The sequence below is a fragment of the Mesocricetus auratus genome, unplaced genomic scaffold, assembly GCF_017639785.1.
Source record: "Mesocricetus auratus isolate SY011 unplaced genomic scaffold, BCM_Maur_2.0 Super-Scaffold_100024, whole genome shotgun sequence".
Taxonomy (NCBI): Eukaryota; Metazoa; Chordata; class Mammalia; order Rodentia; family Cricetidae; genus Mesocricetus; species Mesocricetus auratus.
Window position 1 is genome coordinate 29,427,292 of NW_024429205.1, and position 19,254 is coordinate 29,446,545.

Genomic DNA, 19,254 nt, shown 5'->3' on the forward strand with positions numbered 1-19,254 from the left:
ACTATTGCTGAGCCTACTTCTCGGAGTCCTCTCTGAAGTGACCCCTCCTCTTCATGTGAGAGGGAAACTCCTTTTTAGCCTTAAGAATCTTCTCCCCCACACCGCCTCCTCCATTTGACTATTTCTTCTTTGGTAGCTACAATAGTCTCAGCCACATTTACCACATCTAAATTACCCTAGGTGAAGATGCCCATGTCCTATCTGCCCCTTTAATTCCATTGCCCAGAACTATGCATAAACATAAAACCTACCCAACGTCTGTTGCATTAAGTTGAATTGAAACTGGCCATTTTCTTTTTCTTATCTGAAAAGTGTGAAAAGAAAAGCGATGATGAATATTTTCCCTCAGATAAATTAAAGAACCACTTCCATATGAATTTTGGATATGCAAACTGTTAGGGTGTACAGTTATGCAGTAAATTGGAGCCAGGCGTTGGTGGCGCACGCCTTTAATCCCAGCACTTGGGAGGCAGAGGCAGGCGGATCTTTGTGAGTTCGAAGCCAGCCTGGTCTACAAGAGCTAGTTCCAGAACAGCCTCCAAAGCCACAGAGAAACCCTATCTCGAAAAAAAAAATTGTAGGTAAATTGGAATGTAATCCAGCAACATGAGACATAGTAGGCATAGAAAACCAACCTCCCAAGAATAAACTTGAAATTTATTTAACACCAAAGAGTACAAAGCAAAACTCTAGGCTTTCATTGACGATTCAAAAGGCATTTGAGCAAACACTTCGGGCACATCGTGATAAGCACCATTTACCATTGTGCTGTAAGTTTGTGAAAACAAGAGTCAATTAAAAGCTTCATCCGAGAGAATGAGACATAAGTCAGCTTTTTTGTTGTTGTTAGTGTCTTATCTTTTTCTTCCCCAGTGCTGGAGAACCAAGTCCAGGTCCTCTCCTGATCTGCGTCAGTTTTGAATGGAATTATTTAAAGATATCACAGCCAAGCAGCTTTCAGCTCTCATGAGTTAAGTGAACTCCAAGCACTGGATAAGTTCACTTCAACTCCCTTGACTTAATCACTGTTTACCCATCCTTAGTGGGCTTGGAGAGACGGTGGCATTACAGTATGTGGTCAGTGATTCACTCCCAAGTCACTGTTTTTAGGCCAAAGAAGTAAACATTTGGATGTCTGTAAATCTTGTAAGATCCTCAGTTGCAGCTGCTGGACAACCTTGAGAATTAGTCTCATCTGGAGAGAACTGCACAAGCGCCCACGGACTGCTAATCTAAAAATTCCCAGTTTAGCATGGCACCACAGAAGCCACACTTGAGGGAGAAGGCCCGCCCGGAAGCGTTACGTGTGGGGAGCAAAGCTTCACAGAGTCAAGTGCTGAGCAGAAGTGATAAACCCAGTGTACCTGGAAGTGTCTACATTTGGGTGATCCCATTTGTGGTTTCGTTCGTGGGTAGAGCCAGAAGAAAGGTCGGAGGCCTGTTTCTGCTGTAAAGGCTGTGCTGTGGTCTCTGAAGAAATGAAACTAGTTGGGGAGAGTGAGGAGGGGAGACCTGACTGAGTATGTGACAGCCGCTAAGAAAAGGCTGGACATGAGACGAAAGAGCCACCAAATCGGGGTAAAGAGCACTTGTGGCTCTCGGAGAAGGCTCAGCTTTGGTTCCTAGCACCCACGTGTCGGCTCACGGTCATCTGTAGTTACAGATGATCTGGCACCCTTCTCTGACCACCATGGGCATCAGGCATGCACACAGTGAGCACACATGCAGGCAAGACACGTATGCACATAGAGTAAATAAACCTAAGATAAAATGGTGCTTAAAGAAGTAAAAATTCGTGATAGAGGGGAAGGAGAAACTGCTGTAAGGGTTAGGGAAGGATGGGCTTTATGCAATGTGTGAGAGGCCTTGTAAAGCAGCCTTCATTTCATGCACAAAGCAGAAACCATCTTTAACCCAAGAGGGCGGGGAGAGGCAGGGTGGAGAATGGAATGTGCCTTTGCACTGTTGCTAAAAGGCTGCAGCCTAAGTGAGAGCTCTGCCTCTTACATGGGATCCAAAACCAGCACCATGTCCAAACCAAGACTTGTTGGAAATGCAAAACCTCAGACCCTCCCGAGAGCTACTAAATCTGGACTCGTATTTTAATCTGTCCTCAGGGAGTCAGGGAGTGCGTGTTTCGGGGCCCTTATGATTTCTTCTCCTTCCATTGTTCTCTTTTCCTCTTTCACTTTTACTATCTTCCCCCTCAAGTCTACCAGAGGGTCATGTGTGAAAATCAATACTTTGTGTGTGTGTGTGTGTGTGTGTGTGTGCGCGCGCGCCTCATGTATTTTAAAGCCTAAACCAGCCTCAATTATTCAACATCAAAGCAAAACTGTTACTAGGCCCCAGAAAAACAGCCAGCAAAAGCCCTCTCCCACAACATCTATATTTATAGTATTTATTTATGCAGAACCTTAAATATACACAGTGGGGAGGCAGGAGCATGCCAAAAAGAATGCATACAATTCTTGGCCTACAAAATTTTTTTTTCCTTTTTCTTATAACCCACGGGAATAGCCAGGGTGGGGATGGAATTGTGAAATCTTTAGACAAAAACACACAAAATGAATAGAAGGAAGCTGTAGGCATTTGTTAGAGTCTCCAGACCTTTCTAAGAAAACAAGTGAGATTTTCCCAAACATTATGTGTGGGTGGATTTTTGCTTTGCATGAAATAAAGTCCTCACTTATCTGAAGAACACACACACACACACACACACACACACACACACACACACACTACAAGAAGCAGATTTTGAGGTCATTTTGTCAAAAACACGTTTATCAAATTTCTAAAGGAAAAATATCTCATGATACAAAGAAATAGCAGCATAAAGTATAGAATAAACAGGTGGTAATATATTATGTAGCCACTCAAATCAGGACTTCCACAGTATGTAGTGCAAAACAATAAGTAGTAACACAAAACTTAATATTCATCATCATGATATTTTCACGTAAATAAACTGTTCCAAGATGTTAGTAGTCTGTCTCATCTCAAAAACTGATATAAGTTGTTTAAAAATGGTCCTTTCTCCTCTATGTTTTCAAAGCACCTGTGCTTCTCAACTGGTTTTGATAGAAACTTTCTTTTTCTTTCTTTCTTTTTTTTTTTTTAGCAGTTTTCAGTATGGTAGACTGACCTCTGACTGCTGAACTGACTATATATCAAAGATGATCTGGAACCTCTGATTCTCCTGCCTCACCTCTCAAATGCTGGGTTGCAAGCATGAGACACCAAGAGCAGGCTGTGCAAGTTCCTTTTTGATGGCACTTCCTTTCCTTTCTCACTTCAGCTGTCTCTTTCTGCATAGTTACCTCTCCCAACCCAGAAGAGACAGCTACATGGACTGGTGACTCCGTCATTTGACAGGTCATAGATGGGAAGGGTGGCTCAATCGGTAGGGCGCTTCCTTTGCAAGCATGAGACCTAAATCTGATCCCCAGTACCGACACAAAAGTGTGGGTGTGGCAGCCCACACTGTGGGGGCTGGGGTGGAAGACATCGGGTCCCTGGGACTCACCAGCCAGTCAAGTCTAATGGGTGAGAGCTGTGTCTCAAGGAGGACGGGCAGGCTTCCTGCATCTGGCAGTGGATAATGTCCTCCAGTCTCTACATACACAGGTATGCATGTGCACCTGTACTTCTTCCAGACACACACATGAACACACACACACACACACACATTTTAAAAAAGTGTATGTGACCCATACTATATTTAGCTTGGGTCAATTCTAGATTTAGGTCTCCAACTCTGATGGAGCCTGATGCCCTTTCCTTTTCTTGCCTCAGAGCCAGTGAGGAAGGTGAGGAACCAGAATGCAGTCTGTCAAGGAGCTCCCACTCCTCATCACTTAGGTCTTTGCTTACTGTAACCTGGCCTCATTCTTCCCCACCCTCTGCCCTGCCCCATCTCACCACAGTGACCCAGTAGGAGCCAGGAAACACCCAAACGTTGCCTTCCTCTCTGTTACACTTGCTACAGTGCCAGATCCCAACATCTAGCTTCAAAACAGGGCTGAAAAAGTACAGTCCTCACGGGCAACCTAGTGGAGCTGGCTGCCAAATCGGACCAAGAATGGAAACAGCCACTTGCCAGATGACTTAGAGCAGGGGTAAAATTGAATGGGTAAAATAAGACTTGGGGAACTCAGAGAAGAATCTAGACCCTCTGAGGGTTTTCCTTCAGAATGTAAAAAGTAGAGTCAGAAAGGGCAAGACAGCAGATAAGTGATCGGGAGAGTTCCTCTGGAACGTAAAATGCTGAACATTTCCGGCTGCGCCTTACTGTTCTGGCTTCTCAGACACCCTGGACATCAAAGCAAAGTTAATAGCTCAGAATTAGTCCCAAGCACCTCGGTCCCAATTGTATCACATAAAAGTGAAGGAATTTTAGCTAACAAAAGGTTTGCAGCCTTAACTGTACATTAGCTCATGAGGGGACAGTGCCTGAGTCTTGCCTCTGGAAATGGGATTGGGTAAGTTCACCTAAGCATTGGTTCTTTAAGAAGCTCTGCAGGTGGCCAGGCCTGAGGAGACGTCTGATCCATGATGTCTGTGTCCCTCCACGTCCAACAGTAATGAAGAATAACAAGAAGCTGCTTTTCACCTCTTTGGCAGAGCCCAACCCAAGCAGTCCCGTTAAAATGCCCAAAAATAAGGTTACAGGCTTTTAATGTAGTCTGTGGCTTCCTTCCAGAGGTAGTTGGAGAAAGATAGCCCATAATGGCTAATGAGGAAATTTTCAAGTAGAAATTGCTGCATTCTTACGCCACGGCAGCAGTGGGAAAGCCAAAATTGAATTACTCTGGGCACTCAGAAGGCAGCGGGCCCAGTCCAGGGTCTTGGTTGCCTTGCCCTAGTCATGATGTAATTACCCAGCTGACCTCTGAAGAGGGTGCAGGTCTTTGAACAATACGCTGGCAATCACAGCTTGGCCTCCTAGAAGGATACCAACGCCAGTTAACGAGAGATTGCCTGAGTCTGACAAAGATAGCGGCTAATCTGGGCCCCAGAGAGTACTAAGTCCTGAGTAAACTGCTGTGAACTTGCTGGTCCTGGGCTGGAACATAGTGACCAAAAGGCCCAGGGAAGATTAGGCAACCATTGATTACAAGACCAAAGTACCAAAGCAGAGAAGTACATCTGATACTCCCTAGAAGATGTTTCCAATACAGCTGCTGCCCAGGCCAGGGTAGCAGACCACACTCTTATCCAAAACTTGAAGACTTTTGTTCTGCTTTTATTACTCTCCTGAGGACTTCCCATTTCTATTGTGGAATCTAAGAGCTATAAATAGCAAATAATGTTGTTGAAAAGTCTGTTGCCCTTGAGATACGGAGGTGTGTGTGCCCTGGGAGGGAAGTTAGCTCAGCTACACACAGGTCCAGTTGGTCTGGAGTGTGGTATAGACATTAGCATGTGTCTACCACTTCCCAAGTGATTCTAATGGTCAGTCCAGGGTGCATAAGCCATTCCTGGCCTACATAAGGAGAAGGTAGGATGGACTAGGGGGCACCGTGGCATGGATTCTTAGGGGAATCAATGAGGAGACAAAAAGAGAGACAAGACACAGAGACCTGGCATGCTTTCAAAACTCTCTCTCTGTCTCTGTCTGTCTGTCTGTCTGTCTCTCTCTCTCTCTCTCACACACACACACACACACACACACTCTCTCTCTCTGTGTGTGTCTCTCTCTGTCTCTCTGTCTCTCTCTCTCTCACACACACACACAGACACACACACACACTCTCTCAACAGGGTTTCACAAGTGCTGAGATTATAGCTATATGACATTACACACCTACTGCACCCACCAACGACCTTCAGAGGTAATGATCTTTCCGAGTCCCACGCATGCAGGTACTCACAACTTATTAATGCTGTTGTGTTTTGGAGATACAAAAGTGAATTAAGACCCAGCTTCTGCCCTGAGGGAGCACATACTGTAGGTAAGACAGGTTTAGGGGTAACGATGTAATGGAAGATGAGATCCGAAGAGTGTCTCCAGCCACGGGTGGATTGGTGGCTCCATAGAAAGAGAAAAGGAGACCCACGCGATGCCCTGTGACACCTCAGAGCTCCAGAGAGAGTCCCCAACAGTAAGACACCTCAGAGCTCCAGAGAGAGTCCCCAACAGTAAGACACCTCAGAGCTCCAGAGAGAGTCCCCAACAGTAAGACACCTCAGAGCTCCAGAGAGAGTCCCCAACAGTAAGACACCTCAGAGCTCCAGAGAGAGTCCCCAACAGTAAGACACCTCAGAGCTCCAGAGAGAGTCCCCAACAGTAAGACACCTCAGAACTCCAGAGAGAGTCCCCAACAGTAAGACACCTCAGAACTCCAGAGAGAGTCCCCAACAGTAAGACACCTCAGAACTCCAGAGAGAGTCCCCAACAGTAAGAACTGGTCCCTTGACCTTGGACATTGCAAGATACGAACACGGTGAGCTAAATGAACCTTTATTCTTTGTAAATGATCCAGTCAGTAGTATTAGTTATAGCAACGGGCATAAGCTATGACAAGTGCGACGGGCCTGAGTGAGTAGCTTGGACCAGGCGCGGCCTGTGTACAGGTTGCTGAGCCAGGGTCTTCTGTGACCTAGGGGGCATCTGCAGGTAGGACCTGAGGTTTGCAGCCACACGGGAAGAAGGCATGACTGAGAAAATTGAAAATGAAGGCTATGCATGTAAACCTTGTAGTGGATGAGGAACCCTAAAAGAATAGTACCACGGGTGCTGAGGTGACTCACGGGTGGGAAGATCTGCGTAGCAGCTGTGTGGCGCTGTTGCCAGGGAGGCGGGTGGCCTTCAGAAGACCCAGTCATTCCTTGCCTCTTGAGCCACTGCCCGCTTTTAGGCAGAAGGACAAGAGAGATGGAAGGTCTCAGATGCAGGTTCGAGGACACTGTGTTGTGCCCAAACTCTGAAACCCCTAATCACCAACTCAATCTGATTCAAAAGCAAAGAGTCTTTAATTAACGAGTTTAACTGTATTAACTGGGGTCGTCCATCCGATACAGCGGGTGAAGCAGGGAGACCTGGAGGTTACCGTGGGGCAGGGAAAATATTGGGATAGAGCAAGGGGAGTGTCTGGGGTCCGCAGCTGTCTCAGGATTGGAGCAGTTCCAGGCTTGGGCGACCTGTTCTGAGTTTATTGGCCAGCTGCACCTGCAGGAATGGTTGCTATGGCCTAGAGGCCCTCCCAGGGCAGTTGCTATGCTCTGCAGTTCAGAGCCCACCAGCCAACTTCTGAGTGGTTCCTTGCCACATGGAGGGTATCGGGCTATTTATTCCTAGTAATTAGGGAAGGTCAGGAGCTCAGTATGCTGAGTCAGAGACCTACATCATGCTGGGTCTTTTCTGCCTGGGTGAGGATCTGGTCCCTTCAACTGAGACTGAGGGAAGGATATGTTAGAAGAGTTGTGGACACCATGGACGGACTCTCGGGGAGAGTTCAGGGCTCTAGCACCAGAGACACACAGCGTGGAAAAGACTCCAAAGAAAGAATCAGGGCCCATGTGGCAGAAGTCCAGGGCAGGGGGTTTTCTTTTAGCTCTCTGGGAAGGGGTGGTTTCACAGCATGAGGTTGCAGCCTACTCTCTGATTCCCAGGCAGGTGACACAAGATGTGGCTACCAGTGCTACAACCACAGCTCCCGGGAGGCCAGGAGTGCCCGAGGGGGAGTTTCCTTGGAAAGCGCAAGTAGAAACTATCTCTTGCTTAGACTAGGCGGGGATGGGAAGATGAGGATTGGGCTGGGCAGGGAATGGGGTGGGGAGTAATGAAAGATGTCTTCATGGGGAGGGCAGGGAGCATTCTGGAATCGGGTAGAAACCTGGTGCAAGGGAAATTCCCACAAATCTACAAGGATGAACCCAGCTGAGACTCCTAGCAACAGCAGATAGGTAGCCTAAATTGGCCATCTCCTGTAATCAGACTGGTAACTACCCCAATTGTCATCAGAGAGCCTTCATCCAGTGACTGATGGAAACAAATGCAGAGATTCCCAGCCCAGCACTGCTCGGTGTAAAGTTTGGTGTTAACTGCTTGCTTTGATGTAAATTCATCCCTAAACCCAGGCCCTGGAAGTCTGTTCATCAGAGATCCACAGACAGTGCTCTCAGCTGAGTAACTGTCCGCGTCCATGAGAAGGGAAGGTGCCCTGCGGGTGCTGTGACCTGAGCAGCAGTTAGCAGCGTGACTTCCTTGTGGTGAGTCTCCGCTAACTCCAGCCAGGCAGTATTTCTCCATAGCTGAGAGGAAGGAGACAGCCATTGTCTCCACTGCGTTCCCTACCACTCACAACCACAAAGGCAAAGCATTAGCTCATAATTTCCAGGCAATGCAAAAACCTGCCCCTGCAAAAAGCGTCCAATCTTCTCTCTGATTCAGCAGCTGTCTCTAGGGTCAGGAGGAAAACAGGAAGAGCTCAGATGTGAAGCTTTCTGGGGGAAGGAGGCGCTCTCTGGGCAACGTCTTCCTCTCTAATAGCCCACGTTGACCTTCCTTTGATGGTCGCTTCTCCCAAAGGCCAGCATGATACCATCACTGTTTCAATTCAACCGGCAGACTCCATCTTTCCCCTTTCAGTTCTCTACGGGAGAGGAACATGGAGCCCCTGGGTTTGTTGATTCAACAACTATTTCTGGAGGGCTGGGGCTGTAGCTCAGTGGGCGAACGCTTGTGCTCAGCATGTGTGAGGCCCTTGATTTAATCTCTCCAGTGCCAAAAAGGAAAAGAGAATTCTATACTTAGATGGGGAACTATGTTTTTGATCTAGGAGAAAAGACAGACATTCAGATACTATGCTTGTTAGTGAGTGCCAGAGAAGCCCTATTTATTCAACCAGCTTGATTAGTGAGATCCAGACAGCAAGCAGACGAAAATCACACTTTGGGGCAACCATGACTATTTTCATCATGGTGAGCTTCCACAGAGAACCCAGATAATGCTTGTTAAATAAAGATGATGTATGAGATGTCCTGTCTGTTGCCTCAACAGAAACTGACATGGACTAGAACACTAGTGGGTCACGCCCATTCCATGGCAGCTTGGCTTCCATGTACAAGACAAGAAGGAGAGGAGCTGCTGGGTCTAGATGTTTGTGTAAGAATCTAATATGCCCCTTCTCTTGGTTCAGTGTGTGTGAATACCAGGTCTATGCTCGAGTTCATGGCTCATCAGAGCCTGGGAAAGCAAATCATTAAATAGAGGCTGGAGCTGTCCACTTTTAAGCAAGGTTAATTTCAAATGACTCCCAGACAGGCCCTAGTCAGAGGCGAATACAAGCAAGTGTTGTGTGTGCCAGTCTCATAGGGAGCCCCTGTCTTACAATGCCCACCTACGGTTTCCCTGGCTCTGAAATTGCCCCATTTGAGTGTGTTTAGTCTATTTGAGATCCTCTGGGCTTTGTGTCTTATTCGTAGACCCTGGAGGAATATTCAGTTCTGTTTCTTTGCTTTTGGCAGTCAACACAGGGCTTGTGCTGGGCCTAGAATTCCCTTACAGTCATGCCTCAACATAAGGATGCCAGTCTGTCTGTCCATCTGTCCATCCCTCTGCCACACACACACACACACACACACACACACACACACACACACACACGAACAAGTTCTAGTTTCCACAAAGAGTTGGACAAATATAGACGACAACTCAATGTTACAACCAAAGTTGGCTAACTACGAATTAATTCCACTTCCCTTCAAATGTCCAGTTACAATATAGAAAACCAGAAATGCCCAATCCATTGTGCCAACCAGGCTATAAAGACCATTGAGTGAGGTAGACAAGCCTTTTGAAAAATAGCTTCCAACAAACCACACACAAATGTCTGCTTCTGGTGACAGAGTTCCCTTTTGACATCTCTGAGCCTTCACTCATCGTTGCCCATGGAGAGGTGGATTTAACACCTAGTGAGTACCTCTTACCTCCCACAAATCACTCTTCTTTTGAAACTAAGGTCCAATGCCTCTTCAGAGGACTTAGGATAGAGTTGATGAAATAGGACAATCAAAAGGAACTGCTATAATTGTGAGAACAAGTGAGGGTCAGTGTCTTGTTCCTGAGTTCTAGCTATTGGCCCCATCTAGGAAAATAAGAATTCCTCTGTTGTGTCTCAGTATATCAAGAAATATGGAGAGTGCTGTCTGTTTTTAGATGAGCCACTTCTGGACTCTTTTCCCACCACTGACTTACAATATAGTGAGGAAAAGGAAAGAAACTGAGTCCCAGGCCCTCTTCTGTATTCTAGATGAGGTCACTCCTTAGGAAAGGCAATAAATGGGAGAAAGCAAGCTCATCGGCTCTGGAGTTAGTGTAGGGCTGAGTTCAAATCCTTACTCCAACATACAGCTGTATGGCACAAACTTGACCATCTATAGATAAGGACAGTTAGTGTCCACTTCCTGGCATTGGTGTGAGGAGGATCATGAAGTCTGCTCAGCACGACACCCAGCACGTGGAAGACCTCACCGGACACTAGACACACTCGCCTTTAGCGATGCCCTTTGTCTCCTGAGGTCTTCACTGATGCCTTGCTCGGCACTCTCCATGGTTCCCAGACCAAAGCTACCAGCTTGCTTTCCAACTGTTCCTCTTCCTCCTGCAATGCCAGCCATGAGGGACTGACTGAGCAGAGACTTCGGGGATTTTGCTGACCCCCAACTCCCGTTCTGAGTTAGATATGGCTCCATTATGTGTGTGCCTTTATCTAAGTCTTTATCACATTGGTTTTACATTTGTTCTGCAATTGTCTTCTGAACTTATTGACACCAATACTGTATTCTTAGCACCAAGTACACAGCCTAGCATATAGGAGATGCTTAATTAGGAACACCTGTCTAAATCACCAGTGACATCTGTTTTTGCAGAATTGCATATTTAACAATATATAGGGATGAAGATGAAACATGAAATCTCTTTCTCACTTAATGAACCTGCTGTGCATACAAACTGTGACCTTGACCATTACAATCTAACAAGCACTTCTGCCTACTTCACAGGAAATAGAATCCAATGTTATAAATAAAATGCTAGATCTACCTACAAAGTATAATCTCTATCAAAATGCTCAACCTTGTTTTCCTTGCCTATAAACATTCAATGTTACAAATAAAATGGCAGATCTTACGTTTGGGTGGCTACTTACAAAGTAAAATCTCTATCAAAATGCTCAACCTCTTTTTCCTTGCCTTTGAACAGGGTTTTGAATAGTGCCTATAAAATACAGAAGTACCATCGAAATTCAGTCTACGTGGCATTGTCATGGTTACTGCTGAGAAATGATAAGTACCTTTGTCTCTAAGCCATGGCTAGTCCTTGCTCCTGAATATCCAACCATTATCTGCTACAGGCTAATTCTGATCACAGCTTCTGCTTTTCCCCATGTCTGGAAATTGTGTCTTAGATTGGGACCTGGCTAGGACTCTTATATGTATTCCCCTCCTCTACCTCCATGACTTTGTACAGTCACTAGAACTCACTTGAAGCCCCACACTGCCCTGAGAGGCCACACTGTGGGACCAGGTCACAGAAGAACTTCTGTAAGTTCCTCAGGCACAAGGAGAAAAGAAAACCCATGGGTAAGATAACCCAGCCTTCCACAGCCTCAACTGTTAGTGAGATGAGTCATAAAGACAAGTCAGACTGACTGTGAGAATAAGGGTCACCTTCTTCATCTATAAGGATCAGGCCTTTGATCTTAAGGATACATAATTATGCATATATTAAAATACTTCCTCCTGTTTGTAGTTAGTAATAAGTTGCCAAGGGGTTTGTGATAATTACCATCTGGGGATACTACTTAGAGGGCACAACCCTAAGAAAGCTAATTGCTAGGGTCAGGTGATATTGACCAGAAATGTCAAAGTGAGCAGCATATAAACTAATCAGAGGACTGCGATCCACAGGCTGCGAATACACCTAAGAGGTCTTGTGGCATAGCACAGGGAGGAAGAACCATGCCTTAATGGGATTCGAATATTTCTAAAGTCTCTCCTGCTACTAATGGTACTATTTGCAGCTGGTATCACCTAGGGTAACCAGCATTTAGAAGCCAGAATGTAAACCTGAGGCCAAGTGGAAGTTAGAGATCCTTTGTTGCACAAACGTTTAGGAAGCACTCCCTGAACATCTGGCACAGCCACAGGTCTACTGAGATAAAGCCCCTGACCCCAAGGGAGGAGGGATGTGCAAGCCAATAATGTGATGCGGGCAGCTTCCCAGGAGCACATAGAGTACCAGGAAGGCACAGGGAAAGGCACAGCTAATTCTTCCTGGGATGCTGGAAAGCATCTCTCTGACAGCAGGACTTTTAGGCTGAGTCTTGAGAACCTCTCTTGGCTGAGTGGCATGAAAAGGGCATTCCAGGTCAACAGAGAAGCCAAGAGCCATGGAACCCCTGCTCACTAGGAAGGAGAGGGTGCTCCTCCAAGACCTGTGCCAGACTAGCTGACTACAGATCTTAAGTCCAAGCAAAGTGAGGTAAGAGGCTCAGAGAAGAGCCAGCTAGTCCCTGGGGACAAAGTCTAGGTCGGATGATAATAGTCAACAGGTCATAAGCAGGTAGAGTGGCCACAAAGCTTCCTGTTTGCTAGTGACAGTCACATGGCAGCATGAACTCAACCCACATCATACAAAGAAGGAACTGACTCCAGTGGGTGGCAGTTAATACCACAATAACATCAATGCCACTATTGCACCCCTGAGCACGTCTTGCCATTTGGGGCTTTATTGTAGCTCACAGGGTTCATGGGTGGATAAAACTGCTAATGAATTTTTCCCTCAACAGCCTGCACACTTTCCAGTACTGTGAAAACTAGGCAATGGGAAGGATGCGTCTTGATCAGTACCAACTTGATTTTTCCATGTCTTGTGACCAAAATAATAAACAATAAGATCTTACCATCAAGTTCTGGTAAGTTCTCTACCAACCAAGAGCAATGTCAATAGCTTGCATTATTTTGTGGGTCTCTGGGATACCCTTGACCAAAAGCTTAGGACAAGGTATCCCATTCCTGGCCCTGAACTTTTTATTTGGTAACCTATGATTTCTGGGAGATGCATTATCCCCTGTGCAGGGTAACTCAAATTAAACTCATTTGTTTATTTAAATTTTCAGGAAAAATGTATGCACATATATTTGCAGGAAGCCTATAGAACACAGTTTTCACACAGATTTTTCACACATCCTTAGTGTTAATGGTCCTCCCCAGCCTCCCACCCAATCTCTCATCTCTCTCTCCAATTGAACCTCCCTTCCATTGTTCCCTTATCACTGGTGAGGCACAGCCTTCAACATACATAACTAGTCTTTCTAAGCCTCACATAAAATGTAAAGTTTTGCTATTTAAAAAGAGAACTTGAGCCGGGCGTTTGTGGCGCACGCCTTTAATCCCAGCACTCGGGAGGCAGAGGCAGGCGGATCTCTGTGAGTTCGAGGCCAGCCTGGTCTACAAAGTGAGTTCCAGGACAGCTTCCAAAGCCACAGAGAAACCCTGTCTCGAAAAACCAAAATAAAAAATAAAAAAAAATAAAAAGAGAACTTGAAGGAATGGAGTATTTCCACCCTCAAGATGAGGCTCCCAGCCTCCCTGCCTCCCTCTCCATCCTGAAGCCTTTCTGTGGGAAATCCCACAGCCACGCTTCATGCAGCAGTCCTTCTCCACATCTCAAGGCAGCCTGTGGCCACACCTCAGCACAGGAGAGCTGGGTGAGCCACCTGCAATCCAGCAAGAACAATGTTGCGACCCTGAGAGCTCCCAGTTCTTCCTGATTCAGCTACATCAACTGTTTCTAATTTGACTCTCCCTGGAAATTTCTCTGAGTCCGAAAACTGGCCAGCCTTCAAGAGTCATCCAGAACCTCCTTTAATAGCTTCTTCCTCAGGCAAAGCAAAGCTGTAAAGTTACTGTGCTCCCTGGTCCAGACTGTGTCAACGCTGGCACGCTTCCCAGTCAGGGATTTCTCTCCCCTCTATAAGGACAGAAGAACCCTTTTAGTTCAAAATGCGGTCAGACTGTACCTATTGATGATCTGATTTTTTTTCTCCTTAGTGTTTTGTGAACGCTTCTCCACATCTGTTTAAAAAGCAATTGCCCTGTATTTTAAATCATATGTAGTGTTCTGAGATACATTTGTGTCAGTGTTTTACTAGTTTCCAGCATTTCCAAGAGAAAAGCAATGTTCTGCTGGCATCCTTTGTGTGCACACTATTATCTTCAGGATGAATTCCCACAGTGGAGTTTCTTGAGCAGAAAGAGTTTGCATTTTAACACAGTGCTAGATAGCTTTCCATTACCGTGACAAATGCCCTGAACAACCAACTTATGAAGAAAAAGACTCATTATGGATCACAGTGTTGGGGGTTCTGGTCCATGGGGAGATGGAGTTTGTAACAGAGCAAACCAATCACATTGTGGCCAGGAAGTGAAGGAGACTAGGGTCCCACTATCGAGATCAAGGACATGTCCCAGGGACCTGAAGAGCTCCCACCAGGTCCCACCTCTCTCCATCATCCCCAAAAAGTGCCAAGTAGGGACTGAGCTTTTAACACAAGAGCCTTTAGGGACACTTTAAGGTACAAATTGTAGTAACTATTAAAGCAGTCTCACCAAACAGTTACTGAGGGGGGTGTTCTAATTTGATTGAAGCGGGATATTGCTGTTGTTTAGTTTGGTTGGTTTTTGAGAACAAAATCCAATGCTAGTTTTTAAAAACTAACTAAATCTGTGTGTGGTAATATATACCTATAATCTAGCACTTTGAAGGCTGAAGCAGAAGGAATGAGAGTTCAAGCCTGCTAGGCGGTGGTGGCACATGTCTTTAATCCCAGCACTTGGGAGGCAGAGGCAGGAGGATCTCTGAGTTCAAGGCCAGTCTGATCTACAGAGTTAGTTCTAGGACAATCAGGCAGGGTTACACCGAGAAACCCTGTCTCAAAAAGCCACACACACACACACACACACACACACACACACACACACACACACACACACACAGAGTTCAGGGCTATCCTGAGTTATATAGCGATGATCTATCACAAAAGCAAAAAGTATATTATAATTTCTAGATGGAAAAGGTTTGGATATGTGCATCTTGGCACCACATAATGTTACCCATAACAGTTCAATAAATGCTGGATTTGAAAACCAGATTCATAAGAGAAGACTGAGTCTCTATGGATGATTTTCCTCAAATAAGGGCAGTCTAAGCTGCATAAGGCCTTGCTCTGTGGCTCACAGCCCTGGCTGCACAGAAAATCACCCGGGAGCTTGGCAAGGTTCTCAAAGCTTGTACCCACTCTAGACCAGTTCAATGAAAGTCTTGGAGGAGGAGCCATTCCTGGCATCGGTAGGGATCTACCATGCAACAGGAAGAGGAGATAAAGAAATCTCCCCACATGGCAGATAACTGAGAAAGAGAAGGGGATCATGCTGGTCCCCCTAATTACCATGCAGCACCCAACACAGTGGGAAATAGGAACCTCTGAAACTGGCTGGATTCCACGGCATTTAAAGCGAGAGAGCCAATTTAATGCCTCCCAAAGCAGGGTGTTCTCGTCTGCTCCCAGGCTTTCAAGAAAACCCTAGCATTTCATCATCCCTATATGGAAACCAGGACAGCAGATGGCAAGATAATGGCTCGTATCTGCACAAGTCAGAGCTCCTTTCATTTGCAAGGCACCAAATCCGTGCTGAGTGCAGAGACAGGCTGGCACGATTTATTTCAAATGGAGAGGGAGACATCATGGGTCCTGCCCTTACTCTGTCCTGTGGGACAAGGGCTCACCTGTGACTGAAACATACTGTGTCGCCTTTGACAACAGGCTTATGTCTTCAATGACTAAGCACTAGGTAATCTCCCCACACCCAACAGGGAACCCATGAGACTCCCACTCCAGCAGGTCAGCCAGAAAAGTGCATGAGAAGCACTGTTTATATTTGTTTTTTTTGCTGTTGCTATTGTTCGTTGCTGGGTTTTTTTTCCCACAAAGTGAGTGTTGACACTTGAATGCTATATCCCTACACGTGCTCTCAAACGGGCAGCATGATATTTTGAAAAGCAAATGCAATATGGACAAACCATTCATTCCTGAAATAGCTAAAAGAAATCATCTCCAGGGACCTGAAACAGACCCAATATCGCCAGCTCAGTCCTGTGAAGTCTTGTGTCTCTCATCCCAGAGGCTGCCAGCGACTAGTTCTGCAAGGATGGCCTGCAGGAAGTCCCCACCCTTGTGGGAAAGGAAGAAAGGAGAAGGAGTCCCAAGAAGAACAGCACACTTCTCCCCCCTGTGAAGAGGTAGCGTGGTGTAACTCCCCTTATCCAAAGTTGGAAAGCATTGTAGCATTTGGAGGACAGTCAATAATCTGAAATGGACCTTAGTAGACATCTTCTAGTTCAGAACTGCCAATATACAGGTGGTCAGAACGAGGCCAGAGGAATAGTAGGTTTTGCTAAACAAAGGGACATGAAACAGGGGGTCCATTGTCATCGCAAGCCCAACAGTCCTCAACTGTAGCTTCTCTTGGAATTTGCAGAATAAACCATGCCCAACCCCACCCTCAGAGAGGCGAGGCACCCTGCAAAACTTGACTTAGTCTATTTCGATCCATAGTCCCTCCAGCCCCGTGCTGTACTGGGGGGATAAGGCTGTGAAATAATGCGATTCTCACCCTGAAGCGGTTGGTATCCATCCGAGGAGCATCGTTCCAAGAGCTTGTTACAGGGGCGGAATGAAAGAGGAACAAAATAAAAATAAATGCATAGTAACTGCGGTTGGCTCTGAAGGGGAAGGTCTCAAGAGGCGTTCCAGAGTCTGCCTGTAAAGGACGAATGGGGATTTGCTGCACAGACGCGATGCTGCAATTTTGGGAGGAGATGAAACGCCACGTGCAAAGACCTAAGGACATCACGTGACGCGCTTGCGGCTTGGTTTGTGTAAAGAGGAGGGCAAGGCGGCAGCGAAGGATACTCGAGAGTTAGACAGGGACACGGGGTGCTGGGTGGGGGTGGGGATCGGGAAATGACTGTTGTTTGTTCCTTCTGACCACAACACCTGAAGGGAACAACTTGAAGGAGCAATGACCTATCTGGTCTCAGTTTCCCAGAGTTTCAGTTCATCATGGTGGGAACACGCAGCAGGGGCAGGGGCAGGGGCAGGACTAAGCAACAATGTTCACATCAAGAAACAGAGGCCAGATACAAGCTTCAAAGACCCAGCCCGAGGGCCTCCCTCCACCAGGCAAAACCCACCTCCTAAAGGCTCCACTACCTCCCAGAAGAGTGCCACTAGCGGACCAAGCACTCAAAATGTGACATTTTATCGTATCACAGCAACCACTGAGAAATGCCATGAGGAAAATGCCCAAGTAGAGGAAGCGAGCCCCAATGGTGATAAGAATAATAATGAACAGGATTGGAAGAAACTGGAGGGAGGGAAAGTATTTGATTAGGGGAAGTAGAAAGATGAGAAGCTAGACCAGAAGGAGCCCAGTGAGAGGGCTCATACACTACAGCAGAGACCTGGTCAAATTCTCATCTTTCCAATTACATCATTGCATTTGGAAGGTGGAATTAATAGGACCATGTGGTTGATTGGCCAAGAGATGGAAAAGTCTGATCTCAGCTTCCGTCTCTCTAGTCCCTTTCATGTATTCAGGATTGGACAACGTCCACTTCTTTCAAAATCCTGGCTGCTTATGTACGCGCACACACACACACACACACACACACACACGCACTTGAACACACATGCATGCATATACACATGCATGTACACTTGTATGCACACATACACACATGCACACACATGTACTTTGAACACATGCATGCATATATACATGCACACATGTATGCACACACATGCATGCACACATGTATGCACACACACATACATGCACACACACATGCACACACATATGCACATATGGGTGAGTGCACGCAGAGGCCCAAGGGGGATATTGATGTCCTCTATTATTCCCCATTGTATTTTCTTGGAGACAGGGTCTCTCACTGAACCTGCAGCTCAGCTGGCAGCCAACAATCTTCCTGTCTTAGCTTCTCTCAGAGATGAAGTTCACACATGCACACACACACACACACACAGAAAGAGAGAGAGAGAGAGCATGCACAGTTTTCAGAGGAACCCAAACTCAGGTCTGTATGCCTGAACACGAGCACCTAATCCACTGGGCCACCTCCCCGCCTACAACTCAGCTTTTTAAAGTAGGATGGAGTGAAGTACCCCAGGTGTATGCTTGTGTTCTCATCTTACCCCCTGAGAATACTAACCTTCCTTCTCCCCTTCAGGGAAAGCAATATCCCTTCACAAAACTCTTCTGAAAGTCACCCGGCCTGGGAAGATGACCGAGTCACCTGCAGACCTAGGTTGTCCCTCTGTCAGCATTTGGGAAAGTGTTCTTTGTGATCAATATTTCTTGTTTCACACATGTAATCACACCCAATGACATTCTGCCAAAATTCCCATCCATCTTCCAGGCTGATTTTAAACTCCCAGAAGATTTCAAAAGACAGAGGTGTTGCCTTATTCTGTGTCCCACTTGAACAATGCACAGGAGAATATTTAAGAAGGGTGTTTGGTGAATTGATGCTGGAGGCTGAACTCATGGATACCACAGAAATGTCTACCATGATGATGACAAAGCTTATGGATGCTACAGTCCTGCCCCCACGACAGGGCAGTTGGAATCAACCATTCAGCACCATCTGGATCGCCAAGGAACCACACCCAAGCTATTCGAAGCAGTCTGCAGGACCACGTGAACACCCATTGAGACCATAAGAAGGCTGAACCCTATTTGAGAATTGTTTGTGGGGCATTCCCTTAGAGCAGCTTTTAGACAGCTGAGGATGGAAGGTGGAGACAAGCTTGTGTCAAGTATACAGGAGGCTTGCAGTGCCATCGGACTGTTCTCCCCAGGACCAGGCTCTCTCCTGAGCCTGCCTCTCTCAAGTGACAACACCCTCTTCCTGTGAGAACATTGGATGGTCTCTGGGTGTTAGGAAGAAAGCTCTGTAAAATGACAGACTCTGATATCCCCTATGTGGAAGGATTTGGCAATAGGGTGGGAGGGTGGGGGGGAAGGGGAGTGCGGGAGGAGGGGAGGGAGAGGGAACTGGGATTGACATGTAAAACAAGCTATTTAAAATAAAAAAAATTGAAAAAAAAGAAAGCTCTGATTGGTTCAGAATCTTTAGATTGGAGCTGGCAGTTACCATCTTAATCG

General features: G+C 46.3%; 1 long non-coding RNA gene across 4 annotated transcripts in view; it reads right to left on the reverse strand.

The window, feature by feature from the left end:
* Positions 1–16,871, reverse strand: part of LOC110341542 — a 29,216-nt gene extending 12,345 nt beyond the window's left edge. For 3 of the 4 annotated variants that reach the window (XR_005870826.1, XR_005870824.1, XR_005870823.1), the window contains exons 1-2: positions 16,681–16,871; positions 252–304 (exon numbers count right to left, since the gene is read on the reverse strand). This is a non-coding gene — a long non-coding RNA (uncharacterized LOC110341542). The remainder of the gene's footprint in view (positions 1–251; positions 305–16,680) is intronic. The other variant, XR_005870825.1, reaches the window with a different exon arrangement.
* Positions 16,872–19,254: the final 2,383 nt, after the last annotated feature.